Raw genomic sequence first — 23,569 nt, forward strand, 5'->3', positions numbered from 1 at the left:
AAAAAAAAAAAAAATCTCTTCTTTCCACTTTGATAACGGGGTTTCTCCCAAAGCAGAGCTTTTAAAAGGACGGGAAAATCTGGAATAGGTTAGTATGCCCCGCCTCTCGTTTCTGCCTCGTTCCCCCCTTCTCAGCTTTTCCAATGGTCTCGCCCACTCCACCGCTCGCTGGTCCACAGCGGCCCCGGCGCAGACAGAGGCGGAGGGCGGCGGGACCATCCGGCTCGTGGTTTGCCTCTCTCCGGCGGGGACCTGGGACGGGGAGGATGTGGGGAGGGAAAAGGAGGATGGGGTTGCCCTTCCGTTGCCCAAGCCAAAGATTCCTGTCTAGGAAGCTGGACCCAGCCTGCTGGACTAGTCATCTCTCTCCACGCCGGGGGCGCAGGAGACTGAAAGGAGAGACTTTTTCCTTCCTGCTTCCCGGGACAGCTGTGCTCCTCCGAATTTCTCCCTTCTTCCCAGCCCCACTACCCCCCAGCCCGCCGAGGCACATTTTCGCGGGCTGTTTTCTTGCTCCTTTCACTGGGAGGGAGACTTGGTGGAAGGGTCCCCGTGGCCGGGAGAGGAGAGGGGCCCTAGAAGGTTTGCTTTCCCGTTCTTGCTTCTCCCGACTGCCAGGCTATCCTCTTTCCTCGTCTGGCGACTGGCAACAGGAGGCCATGGATTTCCCCCATCGGAGCGCCTCGAGTGCGGAGGTGTTTTTCTTTCGTTTTGTTTCATTTGCATGTTCGCACGTGTAATTTTATTTTCATTGCTTGTTTTCCTTTGACTTTATTGCGGGAAAGCGACCTCGGGATGTGTTTAAGAGGAGCGTCTGTGGTCCACCACGACCCTCCCTCACCCCTGACAGGTTGCGTGCCCTGCGCTCTTCATCCTCTGCCACGCATAGCCCTGGTGGCCTGACCTTGGAGCTATAGCCACCGGCGGCAGTGGGAATGGTAGACAGTTTGGACCGTCCCGAGGGGTACTGGAGGCAGAGGACACACGTCCTTAGTCTCGACACCATTAATTATACGTAGGTTTGGCCGTCTCCACCAATAAGAAAGTCGAACAAGGTTTTAGCCTTCTGTCTCAGCTAAACTAATGCTTGCCTGCCGCCAAGATCACGCTGTCCTTCCCCTTCAATCTCTAGGGTCTCCCACCCTCCACCCACTGGCTTACAACGTTTTACTCACTTCCCAGGCTACACACCATTATACACTATGTCCACCTATCTTTTTTTAACTTCCACGTTCCATCCTGTTCCCTAGCGCTGAGTTTAGAACCTCTTTTCCTCCACCCTCCTTTTCTCTTTCTCTATGCCTGCCTGTTTCTGTCCCCTGTAAGCCTGTCTCCTGCAGCCACTCTTTTCATTATCTGTCCTCAAGATGCACCTACAAATAAACCTTTTCCTGCATTCGCTCCGGGAGATCTGATGATGATGATAATTGACGAAATGTAGCTATTGTGACATTCCCCAGCTATGCTGACACCACCGTTTTCCTTGAGAAAATTTATTTTACTATTTCCGCGTTCCTAAACCTAATTTCACTGCTAAATTTAGAGAGAGCCCACTTGCAGCGACTAGCTAATTATCTGTTTAGATAGCACTTTAGCACGTTGTTGATACCCAGTTAAATGTTAAATAACCAAAATGTTAATATCGCTAGCTAATTTCATTCCCCCAGCCTTTCCCTGATGGTTCCAGTCTCCAGAAAAAGTAATTTAGCCAACATTTGAAAAGGTGCCAAAGGATTAATATGGGGGCCATCCTGCAATTGCTACAGAGACCGTGAGGGATTAGCTGGGTTAGTGCTTCTCAAAATGATGATATGGAGCTTTAAAAAAATATATTTCCTCCATATTTTGATAAATTGGATTAGTGTGCTGATATGATTATATTCTCCTCTGACCTAACAGTGAAGAGAGAGCTTGGAAGAGCAGTATTTATAGATGTTATATAAGCATTAAAAGACCACCACACTGGCGTTTTATATGCATACATGCATTATGTTCTAATAATAATTTGTGTTGATATAGCATCTTCAGCCAGAGATGTCAAAGCACACTCTTACTTTTCACAGAAGATAGCAATTATAATCTCTACTTGACAGCCGGAGGAACCTAGGCACAGAGGTTAAGTGTAAATAGTAGAAGCCATGTGTGGTGGTTTTCCTGCCAAAAGCAAGTTCTTGCTTCCAGGAGATACCACTGATCTCTCAAGATTCCTTATAAAGTTAAAACAAAATTACTGATGTAACTCAAATTTCTACTGTGTCTTAAATTACATTCTCCTCAAATAAAGACATACCCTCCCTAAGCTTTCCAGTTGGAAATTATTATTAGCTACAGAAAAAGATTTTACATTACATAGTACAGCTCTTTTTCTAAGAGCCAGAATAACTGTTGATTTCTAAAAAACCTTTAACATGAGAGTATCACAGGTTTATACCATTTTTAGCTGTCTAACTTTATAGTTAAGTTTACTTTTATTGTTTGAGGGACAAACTGGTTGAAAAAATAATTATAGCTAACATTAATGTTTGTGATACCATTGAATCCAAATTATGCATGCATTTTTCAAGAAGAAAATTATCTGAATAAAAAGCAACATGATCTTAATGCCAAAAATGATTTCACTGTTTTTGGTTAAGAGTACTGATGGTATCCATCCCACTTTCTGCCTCAAAAACTGCTGGCCAATTATCGAGTTTCATTAATGCTTAATTAAAAAACAAAGGTTGAAATGTTAACAAAGAGATAATCATGTACAGTGCTGGACATTTTACACTTCCTCAAATATTCTAAATTAAAGATTTGAGACTGTTATTAGAATTTCATACCTGACTTTGAAACAAAGGAAATATTTCATAGTAGAGGTAGGCCCTATGTACTCTAGGTAGTTCCATTTACCATCAGCAATTTTTTTATAACCCGCTATGCGAAATATAGCTTTTCCCTCAGTGAAAGAGATAGGCAATGCTCTGTGGAATGTTTGAACTTGGTACTATAGTTGATGATAAGTTGATTTTACCTGGCTATAATCACATTTTCTAAAGCAGAATTTTGCAAATAGTTAAAAAACAAAAAACTGCAGATACCCCCACTCCTTTCCACACACAAATCTACCCACTTGGAAATCTTCACCAACCTCACATTTATCAAATGCAGCTATTTCCTACAGAAAAGTTTCCCCCTCCCCCCAATAAATTCATACTGCTTTCTCCCTTATGTTTCCCTTGAGTCTTTGCTCAAATTTCACTCATCGTTAAGATCTTCTATGACCACTTCATATGAAAAAGCCCCCCCACCCTTAATCTCTATCCCATCTTAACCTGCTTTATTTTCTCCCCATCTGACATGTTATATCTTTATTTATTGTTTGTTCTTCCTTTGCTAAAATGAAAGTTCCACAAAGAGTGATGGGAAGCTATTTTTTCACTGTTGGAACCCAACCACCTAGAACAATATCAGTCATATAGGTCCCAGATTAGATGATTAAATGATAAGTTTAGTGACTTAGCATACTCGAGTGCATATCTACTGGCAAATAACAGAAGAATATTAATTTTTTAAGGTCTTGAGTATATGATTGAGTTTTTTAAGCTGGAAAATAGACTTAAGACTATTGCTTAAGACTCTTAACTGCTTTTAGTGCTGCTTATCAATCTATTGTCTTTCCATATTCACACTTCCACATTCTGGGTTTGTAATACTGGGGCTGTGGCTCTGCAATCCGTCTCCTTTGCCAACTTTCTTCCTGGTAGGTTCTATCAATAGAAGTCACAGGAAGGAAGGCCGGAGTAGAAGAAAGAGACCTCCTATCAGCATCACCTCAGCAGTAACAGCCCTTCACACTATCATCAGCAGTTGGTTCCAGCCTCCCACTTGTTTTACACTCTAAGAACCAGACTTATAACGACCCCTCAGAGGTACCAGCACCAGCCAGGCTGTGCCCACTTCTCAGAGGTCTAATCCCTAGTTCAGCAGGATCCCCCTTCTGAGCTTCTGAGTTCTCGTAACCCAACCTTTTCCCTTTGTTTCCCTAGCTCTAAAGGTGACAGTGGTTTCTTACATCTGATATCTCGGTCACCTCAGACCAAAAAATTCCCCTTTTTGGTCTAGAGATCCCCCTCCAGCCCCTGTGTAAAAACACCCTATTATTAAGTTCCCTTGGTAACATAGTATGTTCTGTTTTCCTGATCAGACCTTGACTGATGCTCTATTTTTCAGTGACTCTTTCTTAAAACTTTCCCTTGTAACGGTTATTTTCCTCAAACTGTTTAAAATCACAGACCCAACATCAATCCATCTATTAATGTGAATAGAAGCATTAACGGAAATGAGCACAATTTGTTCATTTTATTGGCAATAATCTAGATCGAGCAGAGGTGAGTTTGAAATAAGTAAATTTGGAGGAAATTATGTTGGTGTTTTAGCCATATATACATATGATTTGTTTTGTTGTTGATGTTCCTCATCTAGATCATGGTAAAAAATAGAAATTTCTAATTTCTAATTTTCTAATTTCTAATTTCTAATTTTCTAATTATTAAAAAATTTCTATTTCTAATTTTCTAATTATTTCTTTGACGGACCTCAATTGCATTTGAGAATCATTATGGAGCTAAAAGATAAGAGGATTATTTGAGAGAAGAAGAATTGGACTTCTCTTAACTTACAATGAAAATAAGCAGACACTTCAAATAGCTATCTAAAGGCTAACTCTATTTATAATATACAACTCTTCTGTAGAGCACTGGGGTTCCAAAGAATACACTTTGAGGAACTGATATTTAGGCAGAAAGAAGAGCTATGCCATAGTGTGATGGTAGGTTAAATAAAAGGGTAGGTTAAATTAAGCAAAGATGGTTGGGCTATTGTGCACTGGAGTTTATGTTAGGTGTTAGGAATAGAAAAACCCAAGTCCTTACCCCCCAAACCAATAACAACATTCTTGTAAACAATGGAGGGATGTACAGTATAGGCTGGGGCAGAAGAGGAGTCCCATATGTGCTTAAAAGAGAATGGGAAGGCCTAACAGCAAAGATGACATTTGACTAGGAGTTTCCCATACAGATAGAGTAAAAGCAGCAGTGGGAATAGGAAAAGGTTACAGAGGAATGACAGAGTGTAATGTGTGTTGGAAACCACAAGTATTTCTGTGCTGCTACAGGGTAAAATGCAAAGCAGAATTAGAGGAAAAGGCAAAAACATGGTTGGATGTAAGCAGGGAGTTTCTAAACTGTGTAAAGATTTTTATCTGGTAGATCATGGAAACATGAATAACTTTGAATATGGAATGACAAGATTAGATTTGCTAAAATTCAGAGAACAGTGAAAGGGAAGATGGGTGAATTGTCAAGATTTGGGAGAATTATAAGCAGAAATTTAGTAAGGAAGTTGAGCAGAGAGAATGAAAGTCGAATTTGAATAGTGATAAGTTAAAAGGAGAAAATAAATTCAGGAGAATTTTAGTATTTCAAAACAAAATAGTTTATTCCCACAGAGATTAGAATATGGTGTAGCTAGTAGATGGTGATGCAGGCAAATGAGAGAAGAAAAAGCCAAGAATATGAGCAAAACGATGAAAAGAGAAGCCTTCAAAGGTAGTGAAAATATGGGTAGAGGCAGACAGATATTAAAAGAAGAGAGAATATGGAGAAGAAAATGGAAGGGGATCAAATGACAAAGGTTGCAATAATATAATAGATGGTTTTATAAATTATTTGGCAAATTTTATAATTTTCTACTTTGTATTATTCATCTAATTCTTATGAGTATGTCTTAGATTCACATAATGTCCTATACAGCTTTTCTTATATTACCATTAATAAATATTTGCTAAATGAAAAGAAGGGAAAAGAAAAATAGTTTGTGGATGGTTTTGCCATTATATTTAGATTGAATTGAACGAAAGTAATCTGGTGTCTATAGATTCAATACGAAGAGCCACTTTTCCTCCGATGGCTGTTTCAACAGATCCTGTCCTAATTAGCTTCATATCTAACTGGTACCCTTTGGTATCTGAATCAAAACAGATACTTGTCAGCCACTCCACTTCTCCCCACCCGGAGAGATGAACATAGGAAGACTGTAGGATGTAATGTTAAAAGCCCTGGAGCTTTACTACCTGGGTTTCAGTTCAAATTCTCTACTTCGTGACCTTAGGCAAGTTACTAAGACTTAGTTTCCTCATGTGAAAATAGGGAAAATGATTATTTCTCACAATATTGTTTAAGGATGAAATGAGTTCATGTGATGACCTTATAGCAGCCCTGATCTATAAAGCCTAAGAGGTATTTGTTTGGTTATTGTTGTTGTTGTTGTTGTTGTTGTTGTTGTTGTTGTTAGGAGGAGGAGGTGGAGGAGGAGCAGCAGCAGCAAGGGCAGCAGCAGTAATAGTACCGTTAGTATTTTTAAACATAGATTCAGAAAGCGCATATTAATCATCAGCAATCTGGGATTGAAACTTTGCTAGGGCTCATGATCCCACATCCAATTGAAATCTTGAAATCAGTTCTGATAAACTCTGCCTTCCATTAACCAGATTGCATTAATTCACTGTCCTTCTTTATTTGCTTACAAACTTTTGCAGTGTTTTTCCTGTGGTAGGCAGAATAACGGTCCCCACAAAATATCCATATTTTAATTCCCCAAACCTGTGGATATGTTAGGTTACATGCAAAGGGGAATTAAGTTTGCAAATGGTAACATTGCTAATCAGCTGACTTTATTTAGGTGGGCCCAATGTAATCACATGGGTCTTTAAAAATCAAAGAGGAAAGCAGAAGAATCAGAGGGAGATGTGACCAGAAAAAATAGTCAGAGATGCAGTGTTAATGGAATGGAATATGTTCAGTGTTTGGAATGGAAAAGACAAAAGACTAAGATTCTCCCCTAGAGCTTCCAGAAAGGAATGTAACTCTGCCTACGCTTTGATTTTAGCCAAGTGAGACCAGTGTTAGAATCCTGACCTACAGAACTGTAAGGTGAAAAATTTGTGTTGTAAACCATTGAGTCTGTGGTAATTTGTTACAGCAGCAGAAGAAAACTAATTGTGATATAATGAAAAATATGTATTTGGTCTTTGTCTCTCTGGTTCCTGGCACAGAGCTCATGTAATCCTTGGAATTTCCTGAGTTATAGGGTAAGAGAAGTGTCTTTTATTTATAATAAGCCCCTTTCAACCATATCTGCAATTATGTTAATGAGGTGTCTCTTGGCGATGGGGGCTGGTTACCAGAGAAACCAACCATGTGATTAGAGAGTTAGAACTTTTAGCCCCACCTCTCCCAACCCCCAACATCCAGGATGGAGAGAAGGGTGGGGAATTGGCTTAATCATCAATGGCCAGTGATTTAATCAATCATGCCTACTTAACAAAGACTCCATTAAAAACTAACCAAAGTGGTTCTGAGAGCTTACAGGTTGGTGAACACATAGAAAGTTGGAATACTCAGAGAGGGTATGGAAGCTCTGCTCCCCTTTCACATGCTTTGCTCTATGCATCTTTTCTCTTTGGCTATTTCTGAGCTGAGTCATAGTAAACCAGTAATAAGTGTTTTCCTCAGTTCTGAGAACCCTTCTGGCAAATTTTCAAACCCAAGGAAAGAGTCATAGATTAGTAGCCAGTTGGTCAGAAATAAAGGCAACAACTTGGGATTTGTGATTGTCATGTGAAGTAGAGTAGTTCTGTGGGACTGAGCCCTTAAAATATGGGGTCTGTGCTAATTTCAGGTAGTTTTTGTCATAACTGAATTGTAGGACACGCAGTTGGTCTAGAGAGTTGGAGAATTGTTTGACGAGGGAACCCCACCACCAAATTGCCTTTAACATTCCTACCTTTTAAAACTAAATGAAAATGAATTTTCTCTTAAAATTTAAAAGATTTTACATCATCATCTATTGAAAGCTTCTGTGTGTGTAGGGATGTATGTGTGTGTGTGTGTGTGCTTTCATTTCTTCAACCCATGCTACCTGGAACAGGGCTGGGTATATCTATTTCTAAATCATTGTTCTATAGCTTTCGCACAAGATCTGTCCTCTTTTTAACCTCTGTGTACACTTTTTTCTTCTGCTGCTTCTTGAAATCCTTGACAACATCAATACTTTTCAACCTCCTGTGGACCTTTGGTCTCAGTGTGAATTTCTCATTGAAGAGCTTTTCTAACCTAGCCCTCCTATTTTCATACCAGTTTACCATCACTGTTGAATTTACTCTGTCTCTTCCAGTTTTTGTCTTCTAACACTTACCTTCAAATCCAGTATTCTCATTCTGGCTTTTCCTAGCCAGACTGGACTCTATGGTAAACTTTTAAATAATGTACACACCAGCCTTTCTCTGGTTGCTAACCCTCACTGACAACAATCAGTATTCTTGCCATAGATCAGGAGTTGCTTGATAAAATCTCAACAGGGCACCAGTTATAATTCTTGAAATTCATGGTATCAAACTTCCCCTCAGATTCTCAAAGCTACTCAATAGTCCTTATTATCATCCTTATTGAAATCTTTACAGTGACTGCTCCAAATGTTTTTCCGTCTGCTCAGGTTTTCCTATCCCTTTTCTTAGCCCATGTACTCTCAGTGGATAACATTGCTTCTTATTTCCCCTGAAAAAAATTAAAGCTCTCCTAGATGAATTGCATCAATCATCTTCTAATTTAACTTATCATGTCCTTCCCTCAGCAATAATTTAAAAATTTGTTGACAATAACCCCATCTCCACTTTCCCCCACAAATCAGAACCTATGGATTGTTATATTCCAAGCAGCCAAGGATAGACAAGTATAGATATAGCTCACTTCTTAAAAACAGATCAAACACTTTGAATATTAGAATTCTTAAAATCCAATTTCAGAATTAGGAACCCAGCTTTAAAGATAACATACTGCTGATAGCTCGCTACCCTCTTGTACCCTACAGTTATGGGATAAAAAGCCGAAGGAGTTGACCTAATGAATAGAATTAAATTGGGCAGCTATAAGCCAGTTCGTCAAGGAATCAGTTCTATCCTTCTCATGATGAAATACTTTAATACTTAGGTACTGCCATTCACTGTTTGAAATATCATTTTGGTCTAAAATGTATGTGAATATTTAGGTAAAAATTAGGTTTTATTGTTGTTTTTATGTGTAATTGTATGACTAGATGGCTGGAACCTCAGAATTGAAAGGAATCTTTGCTTTCTAATTTCTTTTGTCATGTTTACTCTGCCCTTTGTACATTTCATAAGAATTTCATCTATTTAATTTCTTGAATTTGTCTTTTTCTATCTGTTTTGATAACTATCTCTATGGTTACTTAAATAACTGTGAAATATACTATTTTATTGAAAAAGATCCAGGCATTTAAACTTCTAATAAAACTCACCTAGAAAAACTAATGTTGTTTCTGCCAGTATTTATATTCATAAAAGCATGTGAGAAATTCCTGAGAAACTGACCCTTTTGCCTAATAATAAGATAACCTTTCAAAACTATTAAATGTTTTGTCCATAGAGGGATTATTGACAATGAATGAACTACTTTTTCAAGTGCTATGATAGAAGATACATTTCATTTATTCGGTAAAGTTATTCCAGATTATCTATGCTCCATGCAATGAAGATGTAGCAGTAAAGAAGACATAGAGGTCCTTCTCTTTGATAAGTTTTCAGATAGTAAATAAATATACAACTTTTCAGTCACGATTTTATTAATATTGTGAGGAAAGGCACAGGGTGCCAGAGGGGACCCAAGTTAATATGTGGGATCAAAAGTCACTTCATTGATGAACTGTTATTTAAGTCAAGACCCAGAAAATAAATTGATATTAACCATATGAAAATCATATGAGAGAGAGAGAGAAAGAGAGAGAGAGAGAGAGAGAGAGAGAGAGAGAGAGTGTGTGTGTGTGTGTGTGTGTGTGTGTGTGTGTGTGTGTTTGTGTGTCTTGAAAGATTTCAGTGTAAAGCCCACAGTTCGGTCAGTTGGTAAAATAAGAATAGGAGTATGTGCCAGTTATTTGTGTCTCTTGGCTCAGTTCCTGACCTCTGTGTCCCCTGATTCACAAAGGCTGAAAGCTAGCAAACTACGTTTTGCAGACTCCTTTTCAGCATATTTTCTGTTAATTTCTGCTACAATGCAGAACTGGTGGGCCATTTAGAGTAGAAGAAATAAAGAAGCCATTTTTTTTTTCTGCTTTGGTACCTCATGTAGGAGCAAGAGAGATGATAGAAGACTCTGAGCTCTAGCAGTCAGTAAAGGTTTTTAGCAGCATCTATAGAAAGGCAAGTGCCAATTTAGTTCCAGCAGCAATAGGAACAGGTCCCATGTCTCCAGCTTAGCAAAGAGCAGTGAAAGCTAGCGGGCTCCAACCCAGGGAGATAGCATAGTTCTGATCTTCACTCACTGAAATGGTCCTTGGGTTCAATTTTTCTGGCTATACACTGACTAATACAGAGTAGAAAGGCAGAAAAGGTCCAGGTAAAGGAGATTCTTAAGTATTTTGGACTTCATCCTAAGAGTAATGGGAAGCTATTAAAAGATTCTCGATACAGAAGTAACATGATTGACTTTTCATTTTTAAAAAGAACAATCTGACTACCATAAAGAGAATAGAATGATAAGAATAAGAGTAAATTCAAGAATTAGTTAAGTAGATATAGGAATTCAAGCAAGAAATGATGATAGAGCCAAAGTGATAAAACTAGAGAAGTTGGCCAAGTTAAAAAGAAGTAAAACTAGAGAATTCGTTTGGATTTTGAAGATAAGAGTAACAAAGTCAAGGATAATTCTAACATGATATGGTTTCTGACATGAGCACTGAGTAGGCGGTGGTGTCATTCACTGAGATAAGACAATTTTAAAAGCAAATAGAACCTTGAGTCTGAAGTGCAAATAAGACATCCAGCAGATATGCTGAGTACACTGTTAGATATCCAGATATAGAACTCATTCATCTAGGCAGGGGAAATACATTTAGAGGTAATCAGCAAATTGTATTCAAGACATGGAAGTACTGTATATGAGTTCATTTAGGACACTAATAGAGCAAATAAGGCATAATCCTGAGAAGTGGGGATATTCAAATGATATGTTGGAGAAAAGGCAGCTCTAGCAAAAGAGATTGAGTTGCCAGAGACAAAAAAAGGAAAACTGCAAATATAGTATCATTGAAACTGAGGAACGAGAATGTTTTTAGAAGGAGAGAATGATCAATTGGGTTGAATGAGAACATTGATAATCTTAGGAAGAGTGAGTAACAAAACCAGTGGCTAATATAAGCAAAATTTATTATATTAATATATTATATTAAAAGCCTACTGAGTAGTTCATTAAATCTCTGGGACCTTGGTAAACCAGATTGGAGACTAACAGCCAGAAACAACATCCCAAATCACACTGCACAGGTGATCAAGAGAAGATACTGTTGCCGCCATTGGACACCAGATACCACATATGGCACCAAGGAGAAGGCTTGAACTGTACATTAGACATGCAGGGGAGGAAAAAGTTTTCTCCTACTCTCTTAGAGTCCCTGCCTGGTTCTGAAAATTAAATTTGACAAAGATGAATTAACAGGAAAAAAAAGCATACACATTTATTTAATACAAGTTTTACATGACAGGGGAGCCTTCATAAGGAAATGAACACCTAAAGAAACAATTAAACCTGAGTATTTTGTCCTAGGTTTGATGAAGAGTAGACAGTCATGGAGAAATACGATAAGACAAAGAGTATAAGGTAAGTGTAGTAAACTGATGGAAAATTAGCAAGGCCTGTCTATTAGTTTGAGTCTCATCAGAGTCCCTTTGTCTTTGGAGATGAGGATCCTCCTCTCCTCTGGGTATAGGGAAGTCATCTTTCACGAGAGGGTTTTATGACCTGCCTCAAGAGAGAAGGGCAGGGGAGGATCATAGTGACCTTGTTCTTCCGTTTTCTTAAACTCCTTCAGCTTAAAATATTCAATATGCCAAGGCACCATATTTTGGAATAGCATGTTCTGAGCCCCATCACACACCCATCTCTCACACTGCTGCCACTGTTATCTCAGAAGCTCAGCCTTCCTGCAACCATGACCACCACTAAAAGAGTTTCTTGAGTACAAGTTGATTCATAAGCCAGTGCACCTGATCTGCCTAGTGGTGGAAACAGAAACTAGACTGAAATTAATGGAGGAATAAATGAAAGAGGAGAATATGAGAACAACAGGCATAGATAACTTTTTCAAGCTGTTTGGCTTTGAAAGAAAAATGAAAGAGCAATGTGGTAATCACAGTTTTTTCAAGATCAGAAGGATCTAGGAGATAGGGAGAAGCTGATTGTATTAGGGAATTAGAAGATAATCTTCAATGTAAGATTATCTAAGTAACAAGACAAGAATATCTATGATCTCATTACTGTCTAACACTATTCTGGCGGTACTAAATAAAGAACATAAAAAAGAGAAAGAATTTTCACATGTTTAAAGAATTTTAAACATTAGAGATGGAGAAGTTAAATCTACTATTTACAGGTAATATAATTGTATGCCTAAAAATCCAAAGATGGTTAACTGAAAACTAATTACAATGAGAGAATTCAGTAAAGTGACCAAAAAATTAATATACAGAAATTAGTAGCCTTCATGTATTAAAATTAATTAGGAAATCTAATGAGACAGGATCCACTTACAATAACAGTAAAAAAAGGACAAAATATCTAGAAACGATCTTAAGAAATACGTAAAATTTTTATGAAGAAAACTTTAAGACAGAAATCATAAAAATAGTAGAGGAAAACTTAAGAACGTTTTTTACTCATGAACTTGGAGTAGGGAAGGACTCTCCAAGTATCTCACAAAAGCCAGAGCCATAAAAGTAAAAGTGTAATAAATCTGACTATAAAAAATTTTATGCATGACCAAAATCAATTGTAACATATTACAAAAATTGTCTTTATATATAAATAAGTCAATTTTTAAAAAACACAACAAGAGAAAATGGAAAAAGATATGAACAAACAGTTCTTTAAAAAGGAATTACAAATAGCTTTTTTATATTTAAAAAGATTATCGATCTTACTCATAAGAGTGAATTGCTATTTAAATTTGAGATCAGCAAAAACTTTGCTATGCTCCTCTGTTGGGTGAGTGTTATCACTCATACATTTTTGCTGGGACTGTAGCTTGATTCGACTACCATGGAGGATAATTTGGCAATATCTATCAAAATTTCAATTGCGTTTATCCTTTAACCCTGTAATCCCACTAATAAGAATTTAACCGATGGGATATCTTCACATATGTGAAATAATGTACAAAATTGTTTGTTGCAATGTTGTTTATAACAATAAAAGTCTGGAGACAAGTTAAATGTCTATCAATGAGGTCAGATTAAATAATTTATGGGACACTCATAATTAATACTATGTAGTTAAAAAAAGAATGAACCGATACTTTATGAATTAATATCATCTCCAAGGTATATTTTTAAATAAAAAACAAATGAGATATGTAACAGTATGTAAGGTGTATTGCTAAAACAAACAAACAAAACACAAGAGAAAATATGTTTGCATAATTTACTTGTGTGTGCATTGAATATTTTTGGCAGGATGCTTGCCCCAAGGGGAAGATAGGTGACTGAGACTAGGAATGGAAAAGAGACTTTTCATTATATTCTCTTTTTTAATTTTTGAATTTTGGACCATTTCTATATATTGCCTATTCAAAACAATTAAAATTTGAGGGAAAAAAAAGCCTGAGGAAATAGAGTGAAGAAAAAATATGGAGTCACTATGATCAAGCTGCTAAATTATTAAATAGGTTAAGGCATGAGAAAATAAATGATTCTATTCTTGCCTTAAGTTATCTGAGAACATAAACTTCTGAACTTTCCAATTCTTCATCAATACCTGGAGGAACATGCCTGAATATACATCAAACTTTCAGGTGACCATCTAAATTACCTCAAAAGAAATTATTCTATTGTCCAGACCACTGGACATCTGAAGATTACCATCTTGGACCAATCCTGATGCTAAGAATGCAGGACTGATTCTTCTCCAGAATGTACTTTTACTATAAGAACCTTCGGCTTTTCTTTCTCCTTCACAACATGTCTAAGTTTTGCTTAGCTATATTTCCAGTTTGCAAAATCTAAGGTGCTTGAATAAATCATCATTTCTAGCAAAGCCTCTTGAATCTTTTTGAATGTGTTCAACAATCCAACTGTCTCCTGAAAATATAGAAAAGAATATAATCCACAATATATGTAGAGAGATTGTGCTTGAATAATAAGAGGAAACATTTCCTCCATTTTTATGGGCTAGAAATTAGAGATGGGAGAAGAAGCATTGATTTGGTGGCAGGAGACTGTAATGTTGAAGAAATTTTGCATGAAGCTTTTAATTGAAAAAAAAAAATTTTTTTTTAAGGAAAATGCAGAGTCCTGTGAGTATAAGGAGTACAGAAGCGGATAGAATCTGAGACGAGTAGAAGTTGTGGAAATTAGTTGTTGTGTAGTGTAGAAGAATGAGCTGACCATAGGCATGTGGTAAAATTGCAAAGCTATAATATATTAAGGGCCATGTAGAAACTGGTTGTTAGAGATCCAAACTAGTTCCTATCTGCTTGGTCTGATTTGCCCCAACTCTTAGCTAGTTAGAGTGAGAGGCTAGAGAAAGTGAAATGTTTAATTTTTCTTGTTGGCTAATAGGAAGACTGTGGAAGAGATGATCTCTATGAATTGGAGGACACCCTAAAAATGGTAATTAAGCTGCCTGGAAATGCCACCCCAGTAGGGAAAATTACCATCTTACTGTTTGGCATCATTGTCACAGAGAGATAAGAACAAATTTACAAGAATTTGCTTACACAGAAGCAACGTAAATTCTATTTGATAGTTTTAAGTTCTCAGGAATTTTGTGAGATTCTGACTGGTTTAAATTTCATCAATAAAAACTATAAACAAGTTGTCGCTAAAACTTTTTTTAGTTATTTATTACTCGTATTAAATCCAAGAGAATGTGAACCTGTTTTGAGTGATTTTTAAAAGGAATTTAAAAAAGAATAATATACTAAGCTTCATTTTTAAAGTATTATACCACTTAAGCCAAACTTAGCACTATATCCAAATCATGCTGATTTATAATGTGGACCCCAAGAAGAAAGATTCGTTTGATATGAACCCCCGAGAAGGAATTTATCTGCTGAAATGGACTCCCCATAGTCAATCAAGAATCTGAATTTTATAAATAAGAGCCTACTAGCCATTTACTGACAGGGACTTCTTACATACTCTGTATACCCCAGGAAGAACTTCAGACTGAACTCTCAGCTACCCACTACTATGCCCTGCTTGTTTATGCTCTCTGAGCCAACCATTACAAGGAAATCCTGGTTTCCTCTTTCTACCAATGACTGGGACCAGACTTGTCTAATCAGAACTGCACAGTTTGGATACCTCATTTACATAAAACGAACCTAATTGGAAACCTAGGAGGGAAATTTTATTATAAAAGACGGCCTGTCCTTTGGTTGGGTGGAACACAGTTTAGATTGCTACTTCAGTCTGTGTCTCCTGGATTGCAGCTCCTTCTGCTCAAATAAATGCTTTTAATTTTTATTACAATCTAAATTAATTTTGGTTTACAATAATTATTAAAAGTATTAAGAGCAGAAAAACTGTGGTTTCAGCTATTTTTGACATATTAACCTGTTAATAATTGAAGTACATAAAAGTAGTAACTTTGTTATTTTTAAGCTTTTCACCTCAAATATTGTACTTGAAAGAGTCTGTGTAGTAGAATTGCTTTTTAAAAATCTTAATTTTTAAAATTGAAAATAAATATAATTTCTCAGGAATTTAATCTTCAGAAGTAGCTAAAACCTATCATTTTTAAAAAATATATTTATTTTTAACTGTTTAATGTCACCACGTATTTGACCCCTATTACCCCATCTACCTCCCCCCTTCCCCTACCCTCTGAGCCCTATCATTTAAAACTCTTAAAATTACATATGAGAAGACGTAACAGTCTTTGTTATGATAACATGGTCTTCTGTTGAAAAGGAATGTGATATTCATTCCCTGTAAGTCTGTTGTTGCAGATCTACTTGGGGAGTGCTTTAAAATCCCTTACTTTCAGTCTATTGCCTATATAGTTTCTTTTCAATGACCAAGCATTACCTCCCATAGTGATTTTTAAATAGAAACAATAAAAAGACTCTTTCTTCAAAGTTGTCACTAGAAAAGGTATTTTTCTTGTGCTCAGAGTAAGAACTGAACTAATAAACCTTATGTAATTAACTCTATGTATGCTACATGTGGCTGAGTGAGCTCCTACTCTATTCTGGTGACTCTATGAATGAGCGATGTCCATATTGTCCTATCTACCATGGTGCTACTCAGCTCCCATGCCTATGGCTTCTTTTATGGAGTGAATCCGCCTCATATTTTTTCTTCCTCTTTTCCTACTGCCTTCTATTTTTCCCAGTATTGCTGTTTTTTTCCCAAAGAACCCTGCCTTCTCATGATATGCCCAAAGTAAGACAACTTCAGTTTTGTCACTTTTGCCTCCAGCAATGTTCAAGGCTTAATTTGTTTAGGACTCACTTGCTTGTCTTTCTGGTGGTCCAAGTTATCCATACAGCTCTTCTCCAACACCACATTTCAAATGAATCTTATATTTTTTTCCTATCAGCCCCCTTCATTGTCCAGCTTTCATATCTGTACATAGTAACAGGGAATATGAGGGTGTGGATGATTTTAGCCTTGGTCTCTAATAACACATCTTTGCTCTTGATGATATTTCCTAATTCTTCCATTGCTGTCCTTCTGAGCCTCAGCTTTGTCTTGATTTCCTGATTACAGTGTCCATTTGAATTGATTACTGAACCAAGGTAAACAAAATCTTTAAAAATTTCAATATCTTTAGTATCTATGTTAAAATTGTGTATTTTTTCTATAGTTAGGATTTTTGTCTTTTCGATGTTTAAATACAGTCCTGCTTTGGCACTTTCTTCTTACCCTTTCATCAGAAGTCATTTCAAATCATTGCTACTTTTTGCTAGTAAGATGGTGTCATCTGCATATCTTAAGTTATTGGTATTTTACCAATTTTCATTGCTTCCTCTGAATCTAGCCCAGTTTTTCATATATATTCTGCATACAGATTAAATAAATAGGGAGATAAAGGACACCCTTATCTGAAATCTTTGCCTGTAGAAAACATTATCTTTTCGTATTCTGTCCTGACAGTGACTCCCTGTCCACAATCTATAAATTGTCCTGATGAGGACAATCAAAGACAACCAGGACAATCAAGACAATTAAGTCTTAGTCCTCTTAAAATAGATACTCTTCAGTGATAAGCCATTACTTTTGTAAGTTTTTGTGTGAGAAAGTATACATTGTGAATTTTGGCATTCCATAAATTTCAGTGGAATATTCCTATTGCATTGACACTTGTGAAGAATCATAAAAACACAAAATACTTTTCATGAAGTCACATAACCATTTAAATAGTAAGCAAATGACAACAAAATATGTACTGTTTCATAACCCCATGGCGCTACAAAGATCATGCTAATTATAAAATTGAAAATAGAAGCTTGAAATATGTATAATACCTTTTTTGAAAAAAATTTGTTTCTAAACACAATAGGGCCAATGAAATTTTTGAATCAGCATTCTTAAATCTAAAAGGGTTCAGCCTTCTTATATTTTATATATAAGGAAACAGGTTTAAACCCTTTTAGTAACTAGCTGAAAGCTGATAACTGTTAGCAGTTGAAGTGTATCTTCAGTTGCACATTACAGATAGTTGCAAGAACAGTAGCTTAAACAAAGAGACATTTATTTACCTTCTCACATAATGGAGAAGCTGGAAGTAGCCAATTGCTGGTGTTAGTTCAGCTGGTTGACAACATTTACGACAGACTCTTTCAATCTTTCTACCCATGGTCTCCCTAGATTTCTGGCTCTTCACTCTCATGATCTCAATGCTCACAGTCACAAGAAGACTGTGACAGCTCTAGGCATCATGGCTAAGTTAAAGGCAAGAAGAAGGTAGACTGGGAAGTCAACAACATCTCTTCAACAGTATATTGAAACTACCCCAGAAGGCTTTCAAGAGACCTCCTTCATGTTTCTTTGGCTAAGACTGGTTCACAAGCCTACTGCTAGTATGGGCCTTTCTAAATTTTTGCAAGAATCTCTTTTGGAGTGATTGTGGAGTTGGCCAACTAACAATGTCAGTCACACACAGTTATTGTAATTTTAGACAACAATTTTTCTTGCAATTAGAAATCGGCTATAATCTACCTAAATATTCTGAGATGGAAAATAATTCAAGAATGCTTAAGCTGCCAAAAGTGGAATTACTTCAGAACAATGGAGACCAAATAAGCAAAAGTGTTCCATTCTCCACATTGCCATCATTATTATTACTATTATTATTGTTATTATTATTATTATTTTATTATTTTATCATCATCATCATCATTATTACTGTTATTATTATCTTTCTTAAGGTCAGGAACTTGCTTTTCTTTAAATGTTGAAATTATTAGGACACACATGACTCTTTTCGGAAGGCTTTTAGATCTCCTTTAAAGAGGAGGCAGGCTTGTGAAGAACTCTCTCCACTAAATATTGTTCCAGGAGGAGATGTTCTCAGCATGTTTGCAAGTTCTTACCTTATTTAGAGACCTCTATCCACTTTCTTTTGTATGAAAGACAGGGCAGCAATACAGCTATGAGACTCAGGTGTGGATCTCACTGAGCAGTTTGCTTCTACAGGTGCTAGTCACAAAGTGCCTCAAAGCCACATGAAAAGTTTTAGTTTTAACTCTCCTTCTGCTTTTGAATATAAGATTTTATAGTGCATGTCTAAAGAAAACTAGGATAAGATGAGGTTTTGACCCCTAAGTCTTCACGAAGTGACAGAGCAGAAAGTGTGATTGTCCAACTGATATTTTACAGTGTGAAATCTGTCACTCTTCTCAGGACAGCCTCGGGGGCTCTCTCACTTAAAATAAGGCTGAGCAGCAATACAGCAGCAAAACCACAGGCTTTGGTGTCAGAAAACCAAGTTTTGAAACTCAGTTCCCCACTCACTAATTCACTATATTGTCTAAACTCTTATTTCTTTTTTAAAATAGCAGGATAAGGTTAATATTAATACTTCAAAGATTTGTTTCGAGAACCAGGTGGGAAGTTAATTAAGCACTTTATAAATTTGAAAGCAAATTTTCATATTATCTTGTTAATTCAGCAATTTCATTGGGGGTGGGTCCAATGCGGGCTTACTCTGAGGTAGACTGTATTTTGTGGATTTATAACAAAGTTCTAAAGTTTAACCAAGATAATGTCTAGAAAAATTACTACTTCATGTTTGTGTGTTCCTTGTTTCCTTTGCATTGATTGCAATAACAACAAAAGTATAATCGAAAAAGGGTTTGAGTCTGTTTATAATACTAGGCAGACACCCTCTCTCATTCATATTGGGATGTTAAATTCTTCCTTATACATCTAAAAAAGAGTTATCTGGTTCACTGCTTTTGTCTTTACCACTGTACTTAGTAACACCACTGACATCAAATAAAGAAGTATTTTTATATGGGGTCTTCTCTCATAATACTAGAAAATGCAAGTTTACTAAATAAAACCATTTGCAATCCAGGAAAAAAGAATAGACCACACTTAAAAATTAATGTTCACACCTTTTCATTACATTTATTTTGCAGATACGTGGATATGCTTAGAGATATTTTTTATATCATAAGATTTAGGAGAATAATTTGTCCAGAATATACAGAGTCATCATCAAATATTTTTCAGATAATCATGTGTTACTGCCTCAAAGAAGCCTTCTCTGGCCCTCTGGCCTAAATTAGTTACCCTTGGTTATTTCTTCACATAGAAAGTATTTGATTTAATGTCTAATTTATAAGACTATAAGCTTCATTAAGACTTTGTCTATTTTGTTGACTATTACATGCACACCTAGCACTTAGCTAATATATAAGTGTGTTCAAAGAATATTTGTTAAATAAACTAATGAACAACAGCAAAGGACAGATAATGCTTTTAATGGATATAGTCCATATTTATTCACATGTTTTCCCCTTCCATAAATGGAAACTAGAAAAAAAGTCAGAGAAAGAAGAGAAAAAGAGTTGGGGTGGGGAAGAGCAATTTAAAAGGGATTTTTGCATTGAGATTTTCTTTTATTTTTAAGTTTCAGATCCCAAACCTGAAAATCTGGCCCAGAGGAGGTGATATGAGACAGTTCTTAAATATCTAGTTTAATTGTCCATTGTTTGTGGCAAAGTTATATGCACTTTTTTTTTTTTTGCCTATGTATGCAAATAGTCCAAGTTTAGAAGGAAAAGGCAAATAAGGCAAAAACAGTAAGAGGTTTCTGGGAAGCAGGTGGAAGAGTGAGTGCTGACTAATTCTCTTTCCCTGTCCATCCATGGAAAACTGGCAGGCTTGCTCTCATCCTCTCTATCCAGCTCCCCTCGTAGGCCCTGGTGAGAAAATAGGCACATTCTACCTCATACAAAGTGTTCCCCAAAGAAAGATGATGCTGCTAACTATGAAATTGATTGATGCTTTTGATATTCTCAAGTAGCCTGTCCTGGTAGCTGTGGTTATTATCTTGAAATATAAAAAAAAAAGGTATTCGAAGCAATATTTTCTTGATTTTTTTTTTCTCTTCAAGTATATGTACATGTGCAAGTGTGTATTGAACATTATGGAGTAAGTAGACTTAGAAATCTGTTTGCAAATATGGTTTCTAATTATATAAACCATAACTCTGAGTTACCCTCCTCAGTTTATAAGACAAATAATCTCAGCTGTGTTAATCATTAACAGGATCCTGTTTAAAGCATGGTTTCTACACATTCAAGGATTGTACCTCCAATTTTATTTTTTCCCTAAGGTACTGGGTTTCCTGTTAAACTACACAAAGATAATATTTGTATTTAAGGAACACCATTGTTCCTAATAATTTCTGCTGTCTGTAGTCTTTGGCTCAGGGGATAAATAGGAGAGCACATGTACCCAAAGGCACTCTCACAAGGAAATATAGCCCACGGCGTCACTAATCTTCACAATTCAGAGAGGTATGCAGAGTAGTTAGAGCCAGAAGCCAGGAATTGCCTCTTGGCCACAGAACACAATTCAAATTCTGGTAGTTTGTTTTTCTCAAAACTTGAGAGTATATTGAAAAGGAGTCTCCTTACATGATGGTGAATATAAGCCACAGAGTTGAGGAGGTACAAAAGGAGTAATTTACCAGGTTCACTAAAGCTTCTCTCAGATCTTTCTTCAAGGCAGAAAGAAAATGAGATCTTATCATCCCAATCCAGAGAGGTAAGACAGCCATAAAGAAGGTATTTAAATTTGTGCAGAGGGAATTATATAACGCTATACTCATCGGAAGTAGGAATGATGGTTCTGTTACTTACAGCTTGAATGCTCTGGAAACAAGTAGAACTTTAAGACTGAGCATTTATACCAGTGTGTGCATTTTATTATATAAACCCCTACTGCTGGAAGTGTAGCTGGGTAGAAGGTGAAAAGTGATAGTCTAGTCAACCTGCAAAAGACGAGAACCTCATGAGAACCTCTCTGTGCCTGCAGTGACATACAGGATGACCCTGGAAATCAACTACAGTACAATTTCCTTATTCATGCTGGATCAAATATATTTTATTTCCTTATTTGTTTTATAGTTAAGTGAAAGAGAGAAAAAGAAGGAAAGCCAAAAACTACTACCTCTTCCCACACACCTACTCTCACACACCTACACACAGTTCATTGATAGTATTGTAGAGCTGGATGGGACTGTAGCAATCATAGAGTTTTAATACACTGGTTTTCATTGATATAGGCCAATGATACACAGAACTGCATCAATTGACTTGAAGTAACATGATGTGAAAGGAAAGATGTTGTACAGGACAGGAGAAATGGATTCAAGCTCAGGATCTACCACCAAAGAGCTTGGGCAAATCAACCAATGTCTTTGAATCTTAATTTCTTTATCACAAAATGAAGCATTTGGATTACAGTAATGGCTCTCAAGGGGGTGGATGGGTACATGATTCCCAGCTGAGACCCATTGGAATAGAATAATTAAATAAATTCCTTGAAGCTCTAAGACTCCAATATTTTAAATCTGTGGCATAACAAAGCCAGAGCCTACATATGTTCTCATTCATTTCTTTGTCATCATGCAGTGACTTATTTCAAAAACAAAATAAAGAAGAAAAAGGAGGAGAAAAAGAACTTTTAGAATGTCCTTGGAGAATGAATATGAACAAGTCACTCTTTTTCTGTTTTAAGATAATAAAAATGTGATTATATTACTATGAGAACAACCATAGGTTGTTCTGAAGATAATGGCTCAGTAGACCACCAGGTAATCAGTATAGTTTTAGAAATTCCTATTTCCCAGGGGACTGACATATTTAGATTGGCAATGATGTGGATCATTTCAAAAGTCTTATATGTATAATGTCCAGCCATTTGCCACAGAATCAGTGAGTGTGTGTTGTAATCCACAATAGAGTACAAAATCTCTGTCAAGTATAAAGACCAATCTCATCAATAATGCCAATGACAAACAGGTCAGCTTTCAGCAAGAAAAATGCTGGAAAATTGTGTATTGGTTTCAAACAATTCTCTTTTTAAAACAAACAAAAAAAATGTTGAATATTTTTAATTGATTTTAAATTGATTTTTAAAATATTCTCACAATTTGTTTTTCAGAAGCAAAAAGTAATATTCACTGTAAATCTGGGTTAGCATTTAGTCATTTGCACCTTTTCTAAATATATTTTCCAGTGGATCTCCGCTGAGGTAGCAAATTGGCATTTATGACTGGGTAGCCTCACATTAGGTTACTAATGGATCTTTCTACCAATATAATTTTTTTAATTGATAGACTTTATTGTTTTGAGCAGTTTACAAAAAAATTTGAGTGGAAAGTACAGAGAGTTCCCATGTATTCCCTGCCCCCACATTTTTTCCTATTATTAACATATTGCATTAGTGTGGTATATTTATTATAATAATGAGCCACTATTGGTATCTTATTAATTACTAAAGCCCATAGTTTACATCAGGATTCACTTTTTGTATTGTATGTATCTATGCATTTCCACGAATGTATAGTGACAATTCTCTTTTTTGTTATAACAGGTCCAGTAGCCTGAATAAAAGGATATTAATTTATAGTAGCAAAAAACAGGGAAATTCCTTATGTAAAATTGCCTACTGGTAAAGATTTAAAACTGCTTACTAGAATCACCAATTACATGTTTCATTTTACTCACCATATTTAAAACTCAAATTTTTTATCTTCTTCCCCCACCCCCCAAATTCTCTCTTTAAGGCTCTAGTTCTGTCAGTGATATGCCTTTGCCACCAGGCAAAATGGTACCTGCTTTATATGCCAGAGGCACCATGGTGCAATTAGTGCCATGTTGCTGGGAGTGTTATAAAGTTCTGGAACTAGTTTTGTCTTTGCCTGTCAATTGAATCCTCAAAATAATAACAGTTAGTGGCAAATACATTATATTAAGACTTGAAAAACCTAGATGATGA

This window comes from Pteropus vampyrus, unplaced genomic scaffold (assembly GCF_000151845.1).
Source record: "Pteropus vampyrus isolate Shadow unplaced genomic scaffold, Pvam_2.0 Scaffold1, whole genome shotgun sequence".
Lineage (NCBI taxonomy): Eukaryota > Metazoa > Chordata > Mammalia > Chiroptera > Pteropodidae > Pteropus > Pteropus vampyrus.